At 46.7% G+C, this 25,221-nt stretch overlaps 1 protein-coding gene across 1 annotated transcript in view; it reads left to right on the top strand.

Moving 5' to 3' along the window:
* Positions 1–25,221, top strand: part of HPS4 (HPS4 biogenesis of lysosomal organelles complex 3 subunit 2) — a 231,350-nt gene that overhangs the window by 32,705 nt on the left and 173,424 nt on the right. The gene's annotated exons all lie outside the window — the stretch shown is intronic.

Below are 25,221 nucleotides of genomic sequence, written 5' to 3'. Positions count from 1 at the left end.
ATGTATCCCGACTTCTGGTGTAAAAAAATGTGTGGAGCCCAGCAAAACCCATTGGAGTACGTCCATGAGCAGCCCATAAAACCACCTGGCGTTCCTCACAAGTCTTATCACTGGCCTCTATTTTCTGTCCGAGGCCCCCTTATTCTTCCCCATGGTTCGGGTGCTCCCCAAGCTTGCGCTATGTTTCTCTTCACAACCCCCCGCCCCGAGCCAGCCACATTTTGGCCCACTTTGGCCATGTGAGTTCTCCCGTAACACCAAGAATGTGCCATCTTGGCTCAAGCGGAACTTGTTCACTTGGTACAGCTTCCATAACCTGGGTAACACCCTTTCATAATTTCTGGACCATGGGACATGACCACAAAATATGGAAAAATGAACCCTTCTCACTGCATTCCCTGAGACAATCTGTGGGGCCCCCTCCCTTAATAAACACCTGCACCATTCTCGAGGCATATGACCTGTGGACGATACGGAGTTGTTCCAATCCTAATCACGCTCTGACAGCTATTTCCTTAGGGCAATGGAGGGCCTCTTCCCAGTCGTCGTCCTCCAGCAGGCCCACATCAATTTCCCAGGCCTCTAGCAAGGGGCCTAAACAATCCAGGGTGTTGTTCACCAGCTTTTTGTACGTTAATGACGCTGCCCTTTGAATCATGGGGTCCAAGAGCAGCCTGTCCTCCAATGGGGTGTATTCTGGGAGAACTTGTCCCTTGTTTCACGTGGCAATGTAGCGCAGAGCGCAGCTGGCAATGTCGAAGGAATTCTCCTCCACTCAACTGGAAGCCCTCTCGCAAACTATCAAAGGTTATCATAGCACCACCTCTCTAGACCTCTCCAAGCAAGTCAATGCCTATAAGGGCTTCACCCCCGGCTCCCTAGTAGCTTGTGCACTTCTTTAAGAAAATTCCCCTCCCATAGTGGGGTCTGTTCGGTGAGTTTCTGATCCCACCCCATCATTCTAGTTGCTCTATGCCAAATATCTATGACCATGTTTGTATGTGGTGGTAGATGTGCTGAGCCCCCACCCTTTCGATAGAGTTCTCCCAAATGACTGCCCGAGCCCAACGTCAGTCTGTCCACCCTATATGCTGGCTCTTCTAGGGGGAAAAGACCCAGCCATTGATGCTGATAAAATGGGCCCCCCAGTAGTACTTTCTGAAGTCCGGGACTGCTAGTCCCACTTCATACACTCCCTTCTGCAGTTTCTTAAGCACAATTCTGGGACTGCCTCGCCCCCTCCCCCCTCCACAGTAGCAGGCATAATTCCGAGTCTATCATACGAAAGACAGAGTCCTGAATGCTATAGGGAGTGTTCTGTTGAACACACAGTAGGTGAGGAAGGGCCATCATCTTAAAGAGGACAGCCCGCCCCATGAGGGAAACAGGGTGTCCCCTCCAATCATGACAGCTGTCCCTGCAGATTCAGTTGTGTAAATTCCATTTCATTCTTGGTGATCCAAATGCCCAGATATTTAAATTTATCCTGAATTCCCAGTTCCAAACATGCGGACGTTGGGACCGGAGGGTCCCCCGCAAGAGGAAAAACCAGAGACTTGTCCTCATTCACACTATATCCAGAGTAGGATCCAAAGGATCTTATGCTATGAATGAGCCGATGGAAGGTCTGTCGGGCCGATGTGCATAGAGAAGGATATCGAAGGAGTGTAATGAAATACGCTGTGGCTGGGTGAATTTTTATGCCTGTGTAGTGCAAAATGAGTCTTGTGCCTGTGTTCATGAGGAGGAGTCTTGTGCCTGAGAAGGTGCAGGGTGAGGGAAGTTCTTGTGTGAGGGCACGGTGTGTATACAGGGTTAATTGGTGAGATATTGTATGTGAAGAGTGACTGGCAGGCCTGAGTAAAAGGTGTGAGTGCAGGCTGCAATGGTGTGCCTGTGAGTACACAATGAAGGGTACGTCTTGGGCCTGTGTGCGTGTGTGGGGAGCATTGTACCGTAAGACTGTAGGATGTGCTCTGTGAGTACAGGGTGAGAGGTAAGCCTGTTTAAATACGGACTGAGAGGCATGTATATAGGGTGAGCGATGTGCTTGTGTGAATTCAGGGCTCTGCACGTTAAAGCCAGAATTATCTGGAAAGCTAATGCTTGTTCTAGAAAACAATCATGGTGGAATGCAAACTAGCTCGTTAGAAAATGAAAGCAGGCCATCTCTTTTGGTTAGCTAATGGCAGTCTTCTTCAGTTATCTGGTAACTAGAATCTACCTCATTCCCCGCACTCTATAAATATTGAAAATAAAACAGCACAACCTTCCACATTTGCTCAAACATTTTCCAAAGAACATGACTCTAACCATTTTATCAATTATACTACGCTCATGGTAAGCTATCCTTTCATCAGAACGGAGCAATGCAAAAACACTCCTGAAAACACAATCCATTAATGGTCAATTGTGGTGATATATGAAAGTTGAAGTTTTTTATTACTTGGTCTGAATACTAAGAAGGAAGTGAACCAGGAGTCAGTGGTGTTGACTATTGATTGATGTGTAAACAGGCGGTTGTGCAAGACCGGGGCCATTTTTTAACCAGTTTTAATACATGGAACATTGAAGTGGTATACATGTAGAAAGTTGTAGCCTAATTATGTAGACATGCACTTGTTAATTGATCTACATTTTATTCCTTTTTAGGTATGTGTTGAGTTGTAGAAACAACTTTGGTTCATGTAGGGGTAATGTTGAGGGGGTGGGGCAGAAGTTTTCTTCAGAGTGTTTATGCTCTTTTTAATACAGCGATTTGTTAAGAGCTCTGTTTCTCTGGTGTGTGGGGATTACACATGTAGTTTAGCATGTTTGCTTGTGATTTCAAAGAACGAAAGTACTTGATCCCTGTGGGCAATGGTTCTGTTGAAAGGGCTCTGGTTTTCACTCTGTGGAGAGGAAGGCAGCCACTCTTAGCCCAGCTCCGCACATTTTTACACCAGAGATTCTGTGTGGTGCTGATGAGGGGTTTAGAACAGCTGAAAATTACATAGGAGCCCCCCTTAAAAACATGCCTGCCAGCAGTTTCCTGGCCACTCCACTACCTGATTGGTTCAACACCGTGTTTTCCTCCTACTGTGGCTGTAGCCTGAATGTCCACCAGAATCCTAAAAGCGAGAAGCAGAATCCCCCCCTCCCTGTCCTTTCTTTCTCAAAAGAGGTAGTGCTAAAGCTGCCCTTCTCTTTGCCTGCTGTTCCTGTCCACTCCCAGGACGCTAATCTCTGCTAAGTGGTCAACAGTTAACACCCTTTGGCATTTCCTAGGCCTAGTGGGAAGTAATTGTCCTCTGAGCCAGAAAGGCTACCTCTCCCAGCCAAGGATATATATTTCAGCTCTGGAGGTGAGGTGAGAGGCAGAACTGGTTTTATGCAAATTCTGATCAAGGCTGCCTAAAGTGCTTTTTTACAAAGGTACATTTCTACTTAAGTTATCAAAAATAAGCCAGATTTAAAAAAAAACTAAACCTAATTAACTTTGAAGCATTTTTCTGGCGCTTTCCTAAGCAGAGATGGAGTGTAAAGATTTTATTTCCTTGTGCTCCTGTTAGAGTAAAGTATAACCAGAGTGATCTAGCTTTTGGCTTCTATTTCACTGCGTGGGCACGCTACCCCCAATATGTAGTGTGGCTATTTTTGTATATCAGCACCCTGCCCTGTGGGCTTAAAGTACACATTTGAGGGTGACGTCTTTATATGGAAATTTGATTTATCTACATAGCAAGTTCACTTTCTCCTGAAGTATGTTACTTCAGTGCTTTTAAAGTGCAGCCTAGCCCGAGCACATTGGTACTCCTGGCAAAAATATCTTTATCACATGTGAGTGCTTTAAATAAATACCGCATTCCACACTTGGCATCTAACATTCCATGCCATGTTTCATATTAGGTACCATTTGCAATGGACTTATCGGAAAATGAAACAGGGAGTTCCAATGTACAGCTCAAGTTTTAGAGGGGAAGCACAGGCACTTTCATGCTGTTTAGCAGTGTCGGTCGGTCATTAAAACTTTATTCGGGTTATTACAACCATAAAAGTATACACAATACATTTTATAAAACTTTATAAAAACACAAAATATATAAAATTTGTAAAATTGCATATCAGTCCTTTCCGAGAGGAAACCCCAGTAACTTTGTTATTAATCAGTATCCTCCTAGGATGTGAAAATTACAAGGGTGAACATGAGAAAACATATGTGACCAGGTCTTCCAAACATAATACATACATTGAAGTGCAATCTCGTTACCATACGCCTATACCTCTGTACTCTGGAGAAACCCCCTGACTCGGCTCATGTATTTACCCAAGGCGCAGGCTATATCCAGATTTACCATCCCCACCAGGAGATCTACAGCTTGCTTTCTATTCATAATCCTATAAGTTTTGAATAGCGGGCCTAAAATCTCCTTACGTATATCAAGGGTCATCCTACAGTCTAATAAAATATGAATAATATCACAGGAGGTACCTAGCGTACATGTGCAATTGCCATTACTATTTATCATATAATTTTTAACCCTGTTATTTACATAACAGGGGTTTATGCCCATTCTCAGTTTTAAAACCTCTCTTCTTAAGTGCTGATTCGGCAACCTATCCAAGTAAGGGTAGGAGTGGACTTCTGAAATCCATACTTGGATCATATGGGACACCGATATTTTTTGTCGGAGATACTCTTGATCGCATATGCAGGACACATCCGCTCCCAATGACCGTAGTTCTTTTTTGCCTATATTGGTATGTCCTAACTGGGTATCTAGTTCTATCCCTAGCTTCCCATAGGCTTCCTTTAGTGAGAGTCTTGTTTCTTTAGCCCACGATAACTCGCTGGAGGCAATTTCCTCTCTACACCACTGTGATATTTTTCTGGGAGGTTCCCCTGTCTCCAGACGCTGCCAGAACCGTATTAGTGCCATCCTGGATGTAATTGCCCAAGAAGTGACTCCTATCTCCAATCTTGCTGCTTGTACCATTGCTGATTTCGGCAACGAGAACAAGCTTTTTAGGATCATACCCTCCTCTTTATCCCAACCTTTTTTCCCGCTAAGGAGGAGAACCTCTGATCCATATAGGAATTGCGCGGGGACCATTGCCAGGTAGGCCTTTATAGCCGGCCTATCTGACAAGTCTCCGTAGAAGCTATTAAACCTTTTTAAGCCCTTTATAGAGGCTGTTGCCCTGATTTTTAACGCTTCCAGATGGGTGGTCCATTTCAAGTTACTAGTGAACCATACTCCCAGATATCTGTATTCCGTTACCTTCTCAAGTTGTTCCGTACCTAAATACCAAGGGAAACGGGTCTTACTTTTGCCGAAGCATAGGATTTTGGTCTTTTCCATATTTACTACCAGTTTTTTATTTAAGCAGTATTTATGGAACATATCTAGTTTCCTCTGCAAGCCTATCTCCGTCTGGTCCATGATCACCAGATCGTCTGCATAAAGCAGACAGGATATATGGTTACCCCCTAGCTTTGGGCTAGCCCCTCTAACCTCTTTTAGATTCCGAGGTAGGTCCGCTATAAACAAAGAGAATAGCAACGGGGCTAATACGCACCCCTGCCTCAGGCCATTTCCAATCTGGATCTTGCCAGATAATCCACCATCCTCGTCCAGGACTACCTGGGCCCAGTTATCTGTATGCAAGGCCTGAATAAGGGCTAACAGGTCTGCGTGTAACTTATAGCCTTTCAAGGTAGACCATAGCTGTTCCCTGCTTACAAGATCGAATGCTGCGCGGAAGTCTACAAAGCAGCAGAACAAATTACCCCTTTGCTCTATAGACTTCCGCGCTACCGCCCAGAGGGCAAAGCAATGATCCACTGTTGAATGACCTTCTTTAAAACCCCCCTGTTCAGGAGGTACTATATCATTATCTTCAGCCCAATCTTTTAATAGACCCAGAACGATTTTAGAGAAGACTTTTTCCCCAATGTCCAAGAGATTTATCAGGCGATAGTTTTTAGGGGAGTTTACGTCGCCTTTTTTGTGTATGGGTCTAATAATAGCCCCTTTCCAGCTATCTGGTAACGTTCCTGTTTTTAGTATTCTTAAGAACGTTTTTGCGAACAAATCCGCCCACCAATCTATATTTGTTTTTATGATAATGGCGGGTAGATTGTCTGGACCAGCAGCTCGTGTTAAGTTTAATTTGGCTATCACAATTTTAATACGACCTTGGGAGAACTGCTCCATTACTTCACCCCTCACTCCTGGCCAACTAGATGGTACTATTGCCTCCCTTCTTGGCCATTTGCCGTAGATCTCCTCAAGTTTAGCAGTGGTAAATTGCACAAAGGCCTAAAACCAGCTAAACTGGGCCCAGTAAAATGTGATACATCTAGGGTGACAATGCACCAAAGGCAAACTTGCTACAGTAGTGAAACGGTAAAGGAGGCGGAGGAGTTTAATCATCTTGGCTAGATCTATTTTGCCCATCACAGAGCTTAGCAGGGGGATTCCAGAAGTCTTCACATCCTTTAAGCGAAACAGGCACAGTTTGAATGATCGACTCGTATTCCAAGGTATTCTTTAATAGGGCACAAGTTCTGCAGTTGGCTTTTAATTTGATTTTTTTTTTTTAATTTGATGAGCACATTATACCCGAGGGTGTGAAAGTGATAGCTGATTGTAAGAGCAACTAGAGGAAAGACAACTGGACTTATCTATCATGAGGTGGAGAGGAGCCATGTTTTTAAGTGCTTACGAAAAGCAGCAAGAGAGGAAAGACTTAAACTGTGGGAGGGAAGGGTGTTCCATAACTTGGCAGCAGCAACCCGAAAGGAGAACCCCTCCCTCAACCCTTCCAAACCTGGCCTTTTAAAATCTGGGTGCCTCCACCTTCCTAAGAGAGGCAGACCTCAATTGTCTATTGGGTATATATCAGTGGAAGGCCGTTCTCAAATACATCGGACCCTGGTGATGGTGTGCAGTGTGAACAAGACATAGGACTATGAAAGTTGCACGCTTCTCAACTAGCAGCTAGTGCCGAGCGCAAATGCCCTCTCTGACTGACAGACGTTTTGATAACATCCAGGACAAGGTGCAACTGCATTCTGAATAGTCTGGAGTCTCTTAGAGTTCCTTTATTGATATTAAGGTACAGGGCATTGCAGTAGTCAATGAGCATGATGACCACTGCAACTATGATCACAGCTTGAATGAAAGGCAAAACCTTTCTTAAGATTTTGATGATATAGAAACAGGAGCTCACAGTCTCCTTCACCTGAGTATCGAAGGAAAGGGAGGTGACTAAGACCACCCCTACATTTTTTGCCTCAATGACAGGAAGAGGTAGGGGGGGTCGTAGAACTCAGGCCACCACAATTCTGCCCATACCGAATTTTCCTCTCCAAAAATCAAGATCTCAGACTTGTCAGCATTCGGTGTCAACCAGTTCAATTTCATTAAGTTGTTTTGTCAGTCATACAGTGTTGTCCTAGGATATTGATACAATCATTTTCATATCATCCGTGTAAGATAGTACTTGGAAACCGAAGGACCTAATCGGCTTGGCCAAGGGGGCCACATTTGGATTAAACAGAATTGGGCTAAGAGAAGAGCCATGTGGCACCCCACAAGGTAGCCAGAAAGAGCCTGCCCTAAAGTGACCACAACTCACAATGTGAGATGTGTTAGTAAGAAAGTACTCCATTAGGGCTAGAGCGGTGTCCCTCAACCCAGCCTAGCTCAGTCTGTGAACCAGTCGATTAGGGGACACAGTATTGAATGCCGATGATAAGTACAATAGCACCAAATAGCCGATCCACCCTAGTCAACCTAGTAATGACCGGCATCAGTGGCGGCCAGCAGAGCGGACTCCGTGCTGTGGCCACTCCGAAATCCACTATGAGAAGGATCCAAAAGATCCTAGGAGTCTATGAATGCTACCAGTTCCTGATTCAGATATTTTTGCAATACCTTAGCTGGTACAGGAAGAAGTGATATTGTGCACAGATTACTAAAGTCGTCTGGGTCATCATCAGGCTTGTTTTTAAGGGGGGCAACTATGGCCTCCTTTCTGGATTGGGGAAAAATACCTGTTAAAAGAATATTATTATAGACTTTTTCGAGAAAGAAGGAAATTTGGTCTGATGCTGTGTTTCGCTGGAGCAGTCTCTGAAGATACTTCATAAATACAATCAAGCTAAATTTAGAGCTTCATTTACTATGATTTATTTTTTTTTTTTTTTGGTGTAAGAATTTTATTGCACTTTGTTTCATCACATACAAGACAAATCGATAATCACCTATAGCGTGCTCGCCTACAACCTCAATGGGCCGGCGTCCAGCAACTATGGTTATCAGCAACAGTGCTAGATGTACACAGCCCATCAGCCGACATCCAGCGGACCGGCGGCGAATTGTCAGATAGAGTCCAGTCGCACGTCAGTGCTATGCTCGCTGCCAGATACATCAATAAACTTACATTTTCACAGTTTTTTGAACCTTTTAACTGAAACTCAACATAATTGTACATTCCCCAACTTGTAGTTCTCTCCCTGCATCCTCCCCTCTGCATCACAGCATCCTCCCTCCTAGGTGCCAGCACTTCACATTTGTTCGCCCTGTGTTGTCACCATCAGATGTCCATTCGCATCACTTCAAATTCTGAATCTGACGTACCATGCTCAAGCAAATAGTCACGTAAGTACCCCCAGTAGTCTTTGGGCCTAGAGCCGATCGGTAGTTCCTCCTCGTATGTGTTGAGCGTGTCTCGGCAATATACCATGTCTTCAATCCAGCGTTTCACCTCTGGTGCCCTTCTACTATTCCAGTAGATTGACACTTTTCTCTTAGCCAACAGGAGAGCAACAGCACAGAATTTACGCTTCAAGGCTCTCAAGTGCGGAGTTATACCCAATAAACAGATCTTTGCTTCGCACGGCATGATAACCCCTAACATTTCGTTCAATACCTGTACGACTTGTTCCCAATATCCCGCCACCTTTCTACAGTGCCACGCTAGATGCATAAAGTCAGCATCTGCTTGTTTACACCTGCAGAAGTTTGAATCTTCCCGTAAGCCATGCTTGTGTAGCCTCTGGGGGGTGTGGTAGACCTGATGTAAATACTTGTAATGTATTATTTTCAAATTCCCGTTGGGTGTCAGCATACCCGTAAGCATGCATGCGGAGTCCCATTCTACTTCTGTCAGGGGTTCTGCTAGCCCAGCGCTCCATCTGTCCCTGGCCTTGTGTGTGTTGTTTCCCACCGCCCCCTGTGTACTCGCATAAAGCTTGGACACCATGTGAGATGCTTTGGGTGTAGTCAAGAGTAGCTGTAGAGGTACTAGGGTAGGCGGCTCCTCAGGATATGTTGGGTAGTGTTCTCGTATTGCTCTCTGTAGCCTGTAGAAGTTGAAATTAAACAGTGGAGATGGATTTGTGATGTAATGTAGTTTATCTAGTGTCTGGAATTCTCCATCTTTGTATAGGTCCCCCAATGTGTCTATTCCGGCCCGCCGGAACAGATCCATGCCAACCTTTTCCTGTGTTACCGAGAGGGCTGGGTGATGTGCCAGTGGGAGTGTGGGTGCGTACAGTGGCAGGCAATTTGCTTCCCTGCCTATTAGTCGCCATGCCTCAGCGGTCGCGTTGACCGTGTTAATATCACGGTCATGCAGCCTGGTGCGTTTGTGCGTGAGTATATTGGCCAAAGGAATCGGGTCAGTGTCGCCCGCCTCCACCGCCACATGTGTCAGGAAGGGCACTTCATGATACCAAAAGTGTGCGTATTGCGCCTGCGCGCATAAGTAATACAGGTAGAAGTCTGGTACTTTGAACCCCCCCCTGGCATATGGCAATGTCATGGTGCGCAGGTCCATCCTTGCCTGCTTGCCCGCCCACAGCAAATTAAGTACTAGCGTCCTGATATTGCAGAAGACAGCAGCGGGAGGTTTTATTGGGATGTTGTTAAATAAATATAGAAATTTCGGCAAAAGCACCATTTTCACTATCGCTGCCCTGTCCGCCAACGAAAGTGGCAGTCTGTTCCATTTCTTTATTTTATCTTCCAGGGTTGCAATCGTTCGCCCATAGTTTGTCCTAATGACCACTTCAGGGTCTCTGTGGAACCATATTCCCAAATATTTTGTGGGTTCCTCTTGCCACTCCAATGGATAGTCTAGCTTAGTCGGTTGTGTGCTATCTGTTAGTGCCAGCACCAGAGATTTATCCCAGTTTATCTGTAAGCCGGCTTGGTGACCAAATTTTATATATTCCCTCAGTAGGGGATTTAGGTGTTGTTCCGGGTGTTTAACATACAACACCATGTCATCCGCGTACAGTGAGATGTGTATGGGTCGGGAGGGCATTTGAATCGCTGAGTGGTGATAATGTTTCCGGATTTTGCAGGCCAGAGGCTCCAGCACCAGAGCGAAAAGCATCGGTGATAGCGGGCACCCCTGTCTAGTACCTCTGCAGATTTGTATGGGTTCTGATATGTATCTGTTCACTCTGATGCGTGCCTTCAAGTCTGTGTAGAGCATCGCTATCCATCCCTGAAATATCCAGGGGAACCCCATGCGCACCAGTACCGCACGAATAAAGGGCCAGCCAATAGTGTCGAACGCCTTAGCAGCGTCTAGGAGCACTGCCATAGCCTTCGTTTCCGGAGCTAGATAATGTGCTAATGCGAACAGTGTTCGGGTGTTGTGTGTGGTGGCCCTGTCTGGGATGAATCCCGACTGATCGGGTCTAATTAACATTGGCATAAGTGGCTTTAGCCTGTCTGCCAGCAAACTAGCTATGATTTTGGTATCTACATTCAACAACGATAGAGGACGGTATGAATCGCATTTATCCGCGTCTTTACCCGGTTTTAGCAACGCGATGAGCAGGGCTTCCCTTAGCGAAGCCGGTAGTTTCTGGGCCTCATGTGCCGTCCCGTACATCTGTACTAAATGCGGTGCAAGGAGGTCAGCGTATGCCTTAAAAAATTCCGCAACAAAGCCATCCGGTCCCGGTGCTTTGTTGTTAGGTAGGCGCCTGATGGTGTCTGTGACTTCCTCTATAGTTATGAGGCGTTCTAGGTATTTCCTATGTCCATCTGCTAGCCACGCCATCTCAATATCCTCCATGTATTTCAATAGTTCAGGCTGTGACGGCGTTGGGTGTGCCTCGTATAGTGTGCCATACGTTTTCATAAATTCTCGCAGTATACCCTTGGTGTCCGTGACCACCCCCCCGGTGCTAGTGGTTATGGATGTGATATTTTGCGGTGTTTTGCCTGTGCATATCTTTGCGGCCAGCTCCCTGCCAGGTCTACCTCCTTCTCCATACCTCCTCGCAGTAGCTCGTTTAGTTACATATTGCAGCTCGTCCGTTGCAAATTTGGCATGTTCCGTCAATAGTGACTGAATATTCCCCAAGATTTTGGTGTCTCCCGTCTGCGTGTATGACTGTTCTAGTGCTTGAATGGCTTGTTCACGTGTGTGTAATTGATGTCTGATGTCCTTCAGGATGCCCGAGGCCGTACTGAGGCAGACTCCCCGGATTGTAGCCTTGAAGGCCTCCCACAGCAAACCTGGGTCTTCCGTGGTTGGGCCGTTAAGATCAAAGTAGTCCCCTATTGCCTTATGTATTGTGGAGGCGTACACTGGATCTCTCAATGCAGCTGCGTTAAAGCGCCAGGTGAAGGGTGGTGGGTCATAGTGCGGGATATCCACTTCTAAAAGTACCGGACTGTGGTCCGATAGTGTACGTGGCAAGTGCGCAACATCTACCACCCATGAGAGTGCCTCTTGAGTGCCCAGCCAGTAATCTATCCTGGACCAACTGTTGTTTGCTGCGTTTATGTGTGTCGCTGTTGCCACCCCTGGGTTACGAACTCGCCATAAATCTACCAAATGTAGGTCCTCCATTGCGTCTCTCACCATTGCCCTAGCATTACCATGTTGTTCCAAAGTGTGTGCTGCTCTGTCTAGAGCGTCCTGCAATGTGACATTAAAATCCCCTCCCCACAGTACATGAGGTGCCTGCATGTTTGCGATGTTGTGCCATACCTTGCTAAAAAACCCCGGGTCATCCATATTGGGGCCATATGTGTTCACCAATAGAATCTGTTGCCGTCTAAGTCTGCCTGCTAGCATTACGCTCCGCCCAGCCGTGTCTCTTTGTATGTCTGTAATTTCAAAGCCCGTACCCTTCCTGATTAATATGCTCACCCCTCGTGAATATGTGGAGTAGCTAGAGTGAACTACTGTTTCAGCCCATCTGGCCCCCAGTGTGGAGGTGCTATCTCGTTCTAAGTGTGTTTCCTGCAAGAAAACAATGTTAATTCGCAATCTATCAAAATAAGCAAATAGTCGCCTGATCTTCTTCGGGTTGCCTAGACCCCTCACATTCCAAGTGAGAATTTTCAGCGTGTGACTACGTGTCATGTGTACGTATTTGGTGATGAACTATACACTTCAGACGTCTAGTCTGCTTGTTATAACATGTGTGCATGGTGCCATAGCGTACATCTTTCAATAGTGACAACGTCATCTGCTGATTACAAACATTATGCACATGAAAGTACATTCCCATGGAGTTCGCCATGCTTCTCAGACACAGAGGTTGCAGTCGGTTAGATTCCGATTCCCCCGCCCTCCCCCCACCCACTTTAGCGCCCAAACTTTGCCAAAGCCATCCCTGAAGTAACTTTAACTTTAACGGTAACTTCTGCATCCAACATAGTTCGGGGTACACACTCCTGGGGGTGTCACCAGGTTCACACATCTCCATCCACATAGTGGATGTGGACGGTCGCAAGCGTGTGTTTTAGTGAATAGCTTGCGTGTGACTTCCTCCAACCCCTGACACCCACTTAACATAATTAGCACCGCTGCAATGTCACATCTCCATTACACCAGACTCCCCTACGTCTCTAGTTCCAGCGCATAGGTGGGCTGTGCTATGTAACGTGCGTAGTTTCTCCCGCTCAGTGAACAGTTGAACAATCAGGCCGGTCGGGTCCGCGGCTACCTGCCCGTTGCCTCTCATTCTAGTAGCCGGCCCCCCCGTCTCTCCCCGTTTACAACAGCTTTTCGTATACTCACAACTTAAACAGCACTTCCACGGCATCTCAGACACATGGGCGGCACTCACATAATGTTCGTAAGCGCCATTCCAGTCCAGCCGCCGCCATCTTCGCGGCCATCATGGTTCATGAGATTGTCTGCAGGCCACAGTGTTTATAGATTGCCGTAACTCATTAGCGAAGTTCGTAAATCCGTCTAGCAGGACAGTGTTCTTTCTCACTCATTCCACGTCACTTGTTGGTTCATTCCTGTCTTGCTGTTTTCTCCTCTTGCCTTGTTGCTTGACATATTCCTGTGCCGCCTGCACCGTTTGTAGTATGACAGGTTTCCCGCCGGTGATGACTTTGAGTTTCGCCGGATATAACATGGCGTATTCCAGGCCAAGTTCTCTGAGCTTCTTTTTGACAGGGGCGAATTCTTTCCGAGCCTGTTGCACCGCCATAGTGTGGTCTGGGTAGAACTCTAGTGTGTTCCCCTGGTGAGTAATTTTCCCCAGCTCTCGTGCCAGTCTCAGGACCGTGTCTCTGTCCCTGTAATTAAGCATGCGGGCAATGATCATGCGCGGGGCAGCTCCGGGTTTCGGCACAGGCGCCAGTGATCGATGTGCGCGTTCCACCAGGAACACTGGAGACAGTTTGTCGGCACCAAAGATTTCTTTCAGCAGGGTTTCTACATAAGTCTCCATCTTCCCTGTGTTTGTGGATTCTGGCAGGCCCGAAATCCGTACGTTGTTCCGCCTGGACCTAGCTTCCTGGTCCTCCACCCTCGCTCGCAGGCTTTCCACTGTTTTTTCCAGGCCCCCGCAGGTCTTGGTTGTGGTCTTCTGCTCATCTTCCAGCCTCGAGATTCGCTGCTCTGCCTCCGTGAGGCGCCCGTCGTGTCGTTCAATTTTCGCCGCCATGTTATCAACCCTCTGCACCACGTTGTCGAGTTTGCCGTGCATCTCTTGTAAACTCTGCTGTATCGCCCTCAGAACCGACTCCATGCCTGTGCCCTCTGATGTCTCGTGGCCCCCGTCCACCTCTGGGTCAGTTGTGTTATTTTTACCTTGGTTCCGCTTTTCGAACTGGAGCTTAGTCTGGTTCCGGTCAGGCTTCCCCATTTCAGGGTGCTGTTTGGACGTGTGCTGCTCTGCTGATTTTGGGCTGCTGCCCGATGTTGTACTGGCTGTGGAGATGGCACGAGGCGCCGTTACTGCAGTTCCCCCTCTAGCCGTTCGCGTGGTCATCTGCGGGCTACCTGGTGCTTGGATGTAGGGTGGCGCCCAGCGAGGTCTCTTCCGTCAGGTGCGGCAGGCGGTGCTGTACACTGGACCGTTGAGGCACATCAAGGGCAATACTTTACACTCTCACCACACGTTGTGGGGGGGGGCAGTCCCCGTACAGTTGGTGGAGCCGGCGCTGCGCTGGTGACTATGCGTGTAATTCTCAGGCGCCTTCGTATGTGAGATATCCTGTCTGCTCACCTCCGTATCTGGTCCACTTACGGCTCCCTTCGTTGTCCAGCTGTCAGTGCGCCGGGTATGGGTCGATGCGTGGCACAATCAATGGAAAGCGCCGTGATCCTTCCACCGCTGCCAGTCTATAGTTGCGCTCTGCTCAGACAGACATCGAGGGGGATTTGTCCGGCGGGAACGTCCGCCGCCGCCTCCAGCCTGGTGCGTTCCACGGGCGCCGCCATCTTCCCCACAGTGGAACGCACGCCGATTTTCTGTTGCGTTGTGTCCTGGGGTCTTACTTGAGCCCCGCAAATGTCGCGCTGGTGGTTAATAGCCACTTACCATGTGGCGCCGGGTGTTGGCATGTGTCCCGCTGTGCTAGGAGCCTCGGGAAGCTCCGATCTGCCGAGTGTCCGGAGAGGCCATTTTGCGATGTTCCAGCTAGGACTCCGGGCTTTGGGCTGGATCTTTCCTTCCCCGCTCAGTATGCCGTTTATTTTTGATGCGAGATGTCGGCCTCACCTTCCGATGCCCATATTTATGATCGCCGCTTCATTTCGTGGGGTTCCAAGGGGTTAAAGGTCGCTAGGCGCGCGACCGTCCGGCGGAGCTGACACACTAGCCAGCCATTCCGCAGTGCGCCCTCTAGCGCCCCCCAGCTTCATTTACTATGATGATATGCTACTAGCCCTGATGAAGTTTACTGGTGTATTAACCGACGAAACACACGTTGACTAGAAAATGTGAAGACTTAAGATCGCTTTATGCAAATCAGGGATGTGGAATTCCTATATCCTGACACCCAGGACATATTGTTTGGGGTCAAGGGCAACACGTTTTTATGTATATTTTGTCCTTTGGACAGGTAGGCCCAACCCCCTGCAGCAGTTGGCTGCCAGTTTGCAGTACCGCATTATGGATCAGTGAAGGGCACTGCCAACCTGCTGTTCAAACTTGTATTTATGGTTCATTAATTGAAAGCCTTTATTTTTCGAGTGAGCTCTATAAGTGAATGTTGTAATCTCTGCCTGCACTACTGATAGTGCTTTCAGTACAAAAATGCGAACACACGTTTTCAAAGTTGAGCAGTATGAGGCTATGTATGATGTTCCCAGAATGCTCTCTGATTTGATGCAAATATTTGTAGAAGCTTGAAAGCAAGATTGATGATTCTTCGCTTTCAGAATAAAATGTTTATATAAAAAAAAAGTAAAGCAGGAAAAATAAAATTCGCTAAACTACTGTAAAATTTCAGGTACCATTTCTTTGCAGCATCATTTAGTAACATGTGTTACAGCATGATAGTATTTCCCCAAAATATTCATAATGGAAAATCAGTGTAACCAGTTTCAATAAGATTATGGGAAACAAAAACAAAAAAAGCATTGGCAAAGCCAGTAGTTTAGAAATAAGTGGCCAGCTTTTTAGTTTTGTCAATGTGTGAATTGTCATGGTTTTTGTTAAACCTTATTGGTGTGTGAGCTGCCGGGCTCTCACCATTATAACAAACCTTGGCAAAAGCAAAAATTGTTTTTGGTCTGTAAACGCACACACTGCCACAGTAGTTACTGGCACTGAACGAAACTACTTTGTGTGCCGATATGCTTCTTGTGAAAGAGCAGAATGCTCTCACTCGCAGTGAAGCCACCTGATACAGAGAACCTTAATAAACACAACAGGTAATGGTCAACGCCAGACCAAATTGGGGGCCCTATTATTAAAGAAAGTCTCAAAAGTGCACCCATGGTATAGGTCCCTGCATATTTTTTTGTGTCTTGGCTTAGCACCCAAGGACGAGAGGCTATTGTAGCAATGTCTACCCCCAGGATCTGTCCAGGAGTATGTCCCCACTAGAAGCCTAGTCCAGAGACACCCATCCCGAAAACCAAATAAAGACTTATTTTGACCCATCATGAACGTCCCACAACTCCCATCCCTAAGACACAGTAGAAATGTCACTCCATTTTTCTAAACAAAGTCTGTGAATCACAAACCTCACCGTTAGGATAAAGAGAGCGGAATCCGGATGGTAGATTGGCTTGTACACTTCCCATTGATCACCATCTTCCTAGAAGTGTATATCATTATCTGTAGGAGGTGCCACCATGGGCATATTTAACAAATTCCTGCAGTTATCAGGGTCAGCTATAGCATCTACCAATCCCAACGCAGAGAGTTCAGAGCCTTAGTGACCATGCTGCTCGGGGAATGTTCCAGGATAATCCCGTTCTTGTTGAGACCCTATCATCTCCACCACTGCTGCTATCTCAGTTCGCCAGGATGGTCGCTTCATGATCCTTGGACTCCTTTGGCACTTGAGGATGGTTACTGTTTGGGCCATCTTTTCCCTCTTCATAGTAATTTATTCAATCGTGTTATACACATTCACTTTCAATTTTACAGGTAATAGTAGCATAGAGCATATAGCTGTCTCACACAGCCCTCCCTTGACTGCGGTGAATGATGCCCATTGATGGTCAACTGCAGACATACAACTTGGGAAAAGGGAGACTGCTATTTTCCACCATAAGAGGGCCTCTGGAACGGATGGCCTGAATCATGGCATCCCCATCCCTGTGGTGGAATAGTCTCGCCACCAGTGGTCTACGGGGTGATCTAGGCGGGGGACTCCATGCCGGGACCCGAGTTCGATCTTTGATATCAGCCAGGATTCCAGACACTGCACCATATCTCTAGCTGTGACACTACAAGGCCCAACATGATGCTGTGCCTGAAATACCCTGCCGAATCCCCTGCACTATATTTGATAAAACCCACTCTGTCAGGTCCAGGAGCTATTTTTTTCAGGGCAGCTGGGCTTGACTGTAGTTTACTCACTAAGGTCTCAGTCTGTTTAACAATGTCCGATAGCTTCCGCGGAGTACGATTAGCAAGGTTGAGGGCTCTAGTTGTCACTGGCTTCATAGGTGCCTTGGGAATGCCCTCTTGTGTTTAGTTGACTTGCTGCTTCCAAGGGGTGTCAATAAAATAGCCTCACCAACTGCTAGGGCATCACAACTTGGTTGCACTGTGTGCCAAAGCGCGACCTAATATGTACTCTCAGTTTTCGTATGAACAGGTTCCAGTCCACTGAGCTGCTCTTGTCTGTCCTGCAGCCTCACAGAGGGACAAATCACACCTTGCTCTGACAATAAATAATCAATTTATAGTTGCGAGGAACAGACGGAGTCCAGAAAGAGTGAGCACAGGAGTCTGCCTGGGTTGGCCTAGAAATCATCCGACCAGCGTGTGCTCTGCCTGTGGGCGCATCACCTATGTAAAGACACTCTTCCTCCTAGAGAATTCCTGGTGTACTCTCTTCAGTGTGCTACAGGGCGCCATTGTGGCTAGTTGGAGGGTGGTACTGGCCCTGCAGTTGACCCACTTGCTCGGCAGGAGAGGAAGGCCAGACATCCACGCAGCTCTTCACTAATGGTGGCAGTTAGCAGTCCCAAGTCCCAGCAGAGACCTAGTTGCCTTGTGCCCTGGCAAGATCTTTGCCTTCATCTCACACGATGACCTCTGCACTAACCAGGACTCAGCCAGATGGCAGGCCACATAATCTCTGGCCAGTCCTTCTGGCACAGATTTTGCCTGAACCAGCTTCTGGAGCCTGAGTTCGTCTGTCAGGACTCCAGGAGGCAAGTCATTGCACAAGTACTTTCTTGCAGGGAGTTTCAACCGCTCATCATCTTGGGCATTGGTGGGGTGGGTAGGGCCGGTAGGGCCGGCACTCAGCTATCTGAGTCCATCTCTCTATCTCTGATCCTCCAGTACAGTAGTGCATTAGTGATATTCTCGCAAGGCCAGGCAGACAATTTTATGGGCTTATGTGGCATGAGTAATGGTGCCTGGCAGGAGATCTCGAAATTATGTGCTACTTTGAGTTCTCACCACCTAATGAAACAATTTCCTTATCAGACACCTGTGATAAAGATGTCAGTGTTCTACGATTTTGGACGATTTAGACGGCTTAATTATACTGTGTAAATAGGTCTTCCAATCCTCAGAATTGCCCCTTAAACCTGCTGAATCCTTCACCACCACTCCCATTTTCTTCTCCTTAACAATCTTTTGTTTTAAGAGGCCATTGACCATCTGAACAGGAGTCCGATTAAGAGTTGTATCAAAGTGATATTAAAGTGCTAGTACTTAAGGAATTTGTTGGTTTACAAAAAACTGGCAGGGCTGCAATTTATTTTGCTCCACCCACTTACACGTTTTTACCGAAAGAAAAATGCAAGATGGGCTTCAGTACCAAGAATCTATTGGCTCTCTGAAAGCATGGCTGGAAGGTTGAAGAGTTGCTTGCTGCTGAGAAACCGGAGTAGTAAAAGCTGGGTTCTCCATTGTGCTTGAATGTTGTCCTGGCATGTCTTTCACATATCTTTAGTGACACGTGGTATCTGCGAACTTGTTGCAGGGTACCCAGTCTGTCAAGAATGGTTTCTACTCCTCTCCCACAGGTATGGATAGATCTTTCCATTAGAAGGGTATAATTCTGTTTTCTACAACTAGCTTGACTGTACAACTATTCTGTGTATATATCCACTTAGAACATTCAAGATATATTTTTATTAGTATCTCTTACGCAACTGATGGTACAAGATTAGAAATATATTCTCCAACACATTTTCGTTCAAGCTCCAAACATTACAGATTTTTTAAATCAATGGCAACCTTCTGTAGAAACATGCAGTAAGGAAAATAGAAATCCGCTTACAGGTCTTGTGTTGGCCATTGTATATGGATAGCCACACCTTCGGATTTCTGGTGAAGCCACACCTTCGGATTGCTGGTGACTCTGCTGCCTGCTGCCGCTGTTGCCGCTACTACTGGCCGGACCCGCTTCGCGGGTCCCGCTGCGCGGTTAGCAGCGGCCGCCACACTGCACCTTCCTTCAAGGAGTTGGGCGTTCCCACTGACCGGCAGGGCTGCGAGCTAGCAGCGGGGGACTCCAAGGACCAGGAGTCCCCGCGCGCCCGTCACCACCTGGGCTGCTCTCCCTGCCGGCTCCAACCCCTCATCCACCAATCTCATAGGCATAAAAGTGAAGCAACATCCCCGCTGCGCGGGAGCGCGCGGGAGGGCGCCGGGAGAAGCCCGGGACAAGGGCGGGACCGTTTGAGGCCGTTCGAGGACTAAGAGGACTGGCCTGGCCCACCCCCCTTGGTTCTTGCCACTGTCATCGTGCCTGGACTCTGAGATTAGTGAGTACTCTACAGAAATCATAACTGTCACACATTATGTGTACTCGGGGGAGTCGCAGTAAGACTGCGCTGGGTTTAACTAAGCCAAATGGTACCTTGGACGATTTTCTTGTAAAAACAAACTTGGCAATAGATGCCGAAATCACAAAAATGCAGAAGAGGGTTTCAATCGAGCTAGACGCTGCGCGTAGACTCTCCCAAACATTTGCTAATTCTAAAAAATCTTCCCTGGGAAACATTGCGTCTGCTGCATCCCCCCAACAGGCTTTACGCCCCCCCCCCTTGTTGATTCTCGCCGACGTCCATCACTCCCCCCCTTCCTCCTCCCCACTTCCATTAGATTCTTCCTTTATCTTCTCACCCATGACCTCCAAACCTAGTGAGGGTCAATTGCCTACTGAACAGGGAAACCCTACCACTTTGCCGGACATTCCTGCCCCTTCCTTTTTTGTAGCAAAAAGTAAAAACCTAGATCGCCAAGGTCTGAAAAAGAAAAACAATGCAAAATCTGCTTATGCTCGCAAGAAAGCAAAAATTGCAAGGCAGCAGTTTTTCAATCATAGAAGAACTCTGCCCAACACAGGGGAGCTTAAAGAAATATCGCCTCCAGCTACCCAGCTAACAGGGGGTGATAGCAATCTTACTTATTTTAACTCCACTACTGCCCCTGTTCTAGAGAATCCTACTGTCCCTGGCGATAACTTAACAAGGGGAGGGCAAAATGAGCTAGGGAGGGACATGGACAAAGCGGGTGACGATGAAGACTTTCTCAAAACAGTCTGGGTTACTTTGAAACAACTATTGACACCTTTTGAACTCAGACTGTCACGCATTGAGAATCACCTTCTTGAAATGGATAAAACCTTAGTATCCCTGGCCACGCTTAGCCTAAAACAGCTGGAAGCAAAATATCCCCATATCACTGAGGGTGCCCCCCAGGTTAGTAATGATGGCATCCAACCTGTACCAGCCCCTAACACTGGCATCCAAACGGCTCCAGCTTCTAAGGAGGCCCCCCCTTGTTCCTTTAATTTTGCCCTCACCTTTACCCCCCCCCATTACCCAAACCTACTCCAATTCCCAAACCCCGGACAATTGCAAATGTCGCTGCCCCTCCCTCATCTAATCCATCAAAACCAGAGAAAAAACCTTCCAAAAAACAGGTGCAGCCCAAATCTTTTCCTAGAACTGACCAGAAGGCGAGCAACCCTATCACTCCTTCAGAGCGTATACCTAACCCACACCAAAATCATCAGAACTTTCGCGGAGGCTATATTGACCTCCCCCCCCTGAGGCCGGGCCCTATGTTGTCATCTTGGCTGGGGTACCCCCGCTTGACCCTGACACTGTGGAAACCCAGTGGCCCTTAAAGAACAAAGTGATCTACTGGCTAAATGTCAACAGGCAGCTCCCTTACACCAACAGGAGTAGGGTCCTAATGGTCAGGAGAGTCCCATGGGTGGGTCGCACTTACAAATCGATACCAGGAGACTGCATTGTGGTGTCATTTGTAGACCCTCATACAGCACATCTCATCACCACATGGGATCCATATGCGACTGAACAAGCCATTGTCACTAAACCCCTTACCTTTTTTTACCCTCCAAAACAGGTAGTAGAGTGTCCTGGGGCCTGGACCATAGCCCACAATCGCAGATGGAAGGGGCATGGGCAGGGATGGCAACCCACTAACAACTGGTGGGAAGGAGCACCCACTATGAACAGGTTTGAATGCCTAGATCAGGTGGATTGACTGGGAATCGTCGATCTCCCACCCCGGTCGAGTGCCCAAAATCACTCGATGAATGCCAGCAGCAGTGATAAATCACCACTCATTGATAACAATCCGACCCATTTGGTGGTGGAACAACCCTCCCCTGTCCAGCCCCCCCCCCCCCCCAGTGCGGGCCACACAACATCTAGATAGGGTACCTTCCCAAGTCCCGGTAGACGTAACGGGGAACGTGGGCCAAACACACCAGGAAGTTAGCGAATTAAAGCACTCACTGTTATCCTGGAATGTAGCAGGTCTGGGCAATAAGATCATGCACAAACCATGGTTGGAGACTGTGCAGAAGCATGGCATACTTTGCCTGCAAGAAACTTGGCTTGTAGAGGAAAGGCACATTATGGGGTATCGAACATTCCATTCACCCGCTGCGCCCTCTCCTCAGGGTCGCAATAAAGGGGGTTTGTGCATATACACCTCGAATGTAGGGGACATAAAGGTATATAACTTCCACTCTGACCAATATTTCCAAATCCTTTCATTTAAATGGGGCACCACACAAAAGGTCATACTGGTGAATTTTTATAACAACATGCCAGTAAATGAAATGGAATTGATTTTGAATAAAATGTCAAACCACATCCATAAAGTGAGAGATCAAAACACGGGGGACCATACAGTTCTATGGGTGGGAGATTTCAATTGTGCCATCTGCCCATTTTCTGAGTTAGGTTTGTGCGGCCTTGCAGATCATGAGGAGGATGGCCCTTTCCATTTCTCACACACCAATCTGGGGTCTCTCCTTAACAGTATTATATTCCCTTTTGATCTTACTTTCATTAATCAGGCATGCTCCCCCCCAGTTCCCTTTGCCCCAACATACAATGGAAGAGGCTGTGAAACTACAATCGACTTTGCACTGATATCCCCCACTAAACCCAATTTTATAACTTTTTGGGAGATAGGGGATGACCCAATGAGCGATCATTACCCTATTACCTTTGGGGTTAGGCTCTCAGAGGAGAAAGCAAAGGAATCTAGCGGGCCACGTTATCCACTAGAGGTCACCCTAACAAAGATAAACGGCTATGTGATAAAGTGGGAGAAATTGAATCCCACAATCTTCTTTCACAACTTCATATCATCTTGCTTTGCAGACATATTGGTCTGTTTAGAAGAAGATATTGATCCTAAGGCGATTATGGCAGCTTTCGCTAATATCCAGCTGTACATAAAAGATATTTTAACCAAGAGCCACAAAAAGAATGGGAAACCCGCATGTGGGTGGTTTGACTCTAGGTGTACAGCTGCCCTAAAGAATTTGAAGAAAGCTTTAAACACCATTCCGAAAAACAGGGTTCAAATTTCCCAGGCCAGACGAGAGTATAAAAGGGAAATTAATCATCGGAAGGCAACTATGAAAAGGGAGGCCTGGGAAGCTTTGGGGGAAGCTGCCAGGAATAAGGACACTAACCTCTTCTGGAAAGTTTTAAGATCAGTATACAACACAAAAGATACTGACAATTGCATAGATGTAGCAATCACGGCAGAGCTATGGACAGAACACTATGGCAAACTTTACACCAACAGCCAGGGGGACACCCAGAATCAACAAAAGGCAATCTCATCCTTGAATAAATCAACTCAGGATTACCAGTTAAGTGACCCCCCAGTATCCCCATACCCAATTGATCTGGTCTTTACCACCATAGAAGTTGAAAATGCCATCAGGGAAAGCCCGCCAGGGAAAGCCCCTGGCCCCGACCACATCCCAGTGGATGTCTATAAAACAAATCTGGAATTCTGGGCTCCCCTGTTAACTAACGTTTTAAATATGGGAAACAAATGCGGCTTAATTAACACCTGGTCAGACGCAATTGTAGTGCCCATCTTTAAAAAGGGAAATAGGGACGATCCTGCTTGCTACCGTCCTATATCGCTACTGGACGGCCTCATGAAAATCGCAGGAAGGATCGTCCTTAAGAGAATTCAGCACTGGGAGACAGAAAAAAAGGTCACCTCGGAACTCCAATATGGTTTCCGAAAGGGATTGGGTACCCAGGAACAATGTTTAAACCTGTCCTTATTGATTTCCAAATATACTGAGGCCAAAAAAGGGGACCTGTTTGTTACCTTTGTTGACCGTAGCTCAGCATTTGATTGCGTGGATCATCTGCAGCTCTGGTCAACATTGGAACATATTGGGGTGGATCCTACCATCATCGTATTCATAAAAGAACTGTACAGAGATGCCGGTGCCAGAGTGAGGTTCGGGACCCAGGGGCAATGTACTCAGAAATTTGCCATAAATAGAGGGGTTAGGCAAGGCTGCATACTTGCGCCCCTTCTATTTAGCTTTTATATTAACTCTATTGTAGAGCATTTAACAAATCTGCCAAGTGACTACCCAGCCGTCAATGGTAGGCCTGTACCCATCCTATTATATGCCGACGACGCGGCAATTATGTCTAGGACTAAGGTAGGGTTGCAGAGAGCGGTAAGTGAATTCTCATCCTACATGGGGAAAAGAAATCTGAAAGTGAACATCTCTAAAACTTTCTCCATGCCATGCACCCAAAAAAACAAAAGGCCACAATGTTCGATATATCTTGACGAGCAAAGAATTGAGAGCACAGACACTTTTTGCTATCTGGGTGTTGTTTTTGAGAGGAAAGGAGCTTGGAAACATGCAATATCTCCTAGGAAGCTTGCCTTTACCCGTGCCATTGGGGCCCTGAGAACTTTTGCAGCTAAAATTGGGGGCAAACCAATTGCCGAGATGTTACAGATTTACCAAGCCAAGTGTGTAGCGACAGTCACTTATGGAGCAGGCCTATGGGGCTTTGAAAATGTGTCCTCACTCCAAATTTGTGAGAATCTTTTTATTCGCTATTTACTAGGTGTGAGTAAATCTTCTTCAACCTTTATTACTCACATTGAGACTGGCCTCAAATACCTTAGCGACACTATAAAGCTATCCCCGTGTTTGCTTTGGCACAAAATCTGGACCACTATGGAATGCCAATTTAACAGAGAACTCATCATGGATTGTATGAACCTGGATGCTGCATCCAAAATCAAATGGCTACGACACGTCCGGCTGATGTTCTATAAAATTGGACATCCTGAATATTATGATGACCCAGAGTCCCTAGAAAATTTGTCTAGGCCAGCTCTCAAAAAACTTTTAATCACACACCTGGAAAGCGTTAGATGGGACACTGAGAAACTCAAAAATACCACCCTGAGTTACCAAAAAATTACCCCTATTGAAGATTTACAATTGTATCTCAGGATTGAAACTGCACCTTACCCTCGTATGCTTCTTACTAGGCTGCGTTTAGGCACTTTCTTCCGTATGGTCACTCTTCCAAAACAAAATGATTGGGCTTCACCGAACCTAATTTGCCCATGCGATGATCATTCATCACAAAGTAACATTCATATTATGTTTTTCTGTAATCTGTATTCTGCCCCGAGGAAAATGTTACTCTTACCTCTTCTTAAACGTTGGGGCATAAGAACATGTAAAAACGCTTATTTGAAGTTACTCTTGTTAGATGAGGTGTATGTCATCTTTGTTGTTTCGCGCTTTTTAATGGCAGTGATGAAATACAGAAATTCTATGATGTAAGCCTTACATGTTTAATTTTACTAGATGCTTTAACATGAGGCCTTCGGCCATATCTTCATCATTGACTTTTTACATATGGAAAACTGTTTTATAGATTCTTTACAAATTTCTTGATGGGGAAAACTTTTTAAATTTATTGTATAAAATGTACTTGTATGCTTTTATGATTTTTGCAGATAAATCG

This window comes from Lissotriton vulgaris, chromosome 11 (genome assembly GCF_964263255.1).
Source record: "Lissotriton vulgaris chromosome 11, aLisVul1.2, whole genome shotgun sequence".
Taxonomy (NCBI): Eukaryota; Metazoa; Chordata; class Amphibia; order Caudata; family Salamandridae; genus Lissotriton; species Lissotriton vulgaris.
The sequence above is the reverse complement of the archived record's forward strand: the minus strand, read 5'-3'. Positions and strand labels throughout refer to the sequence as shown.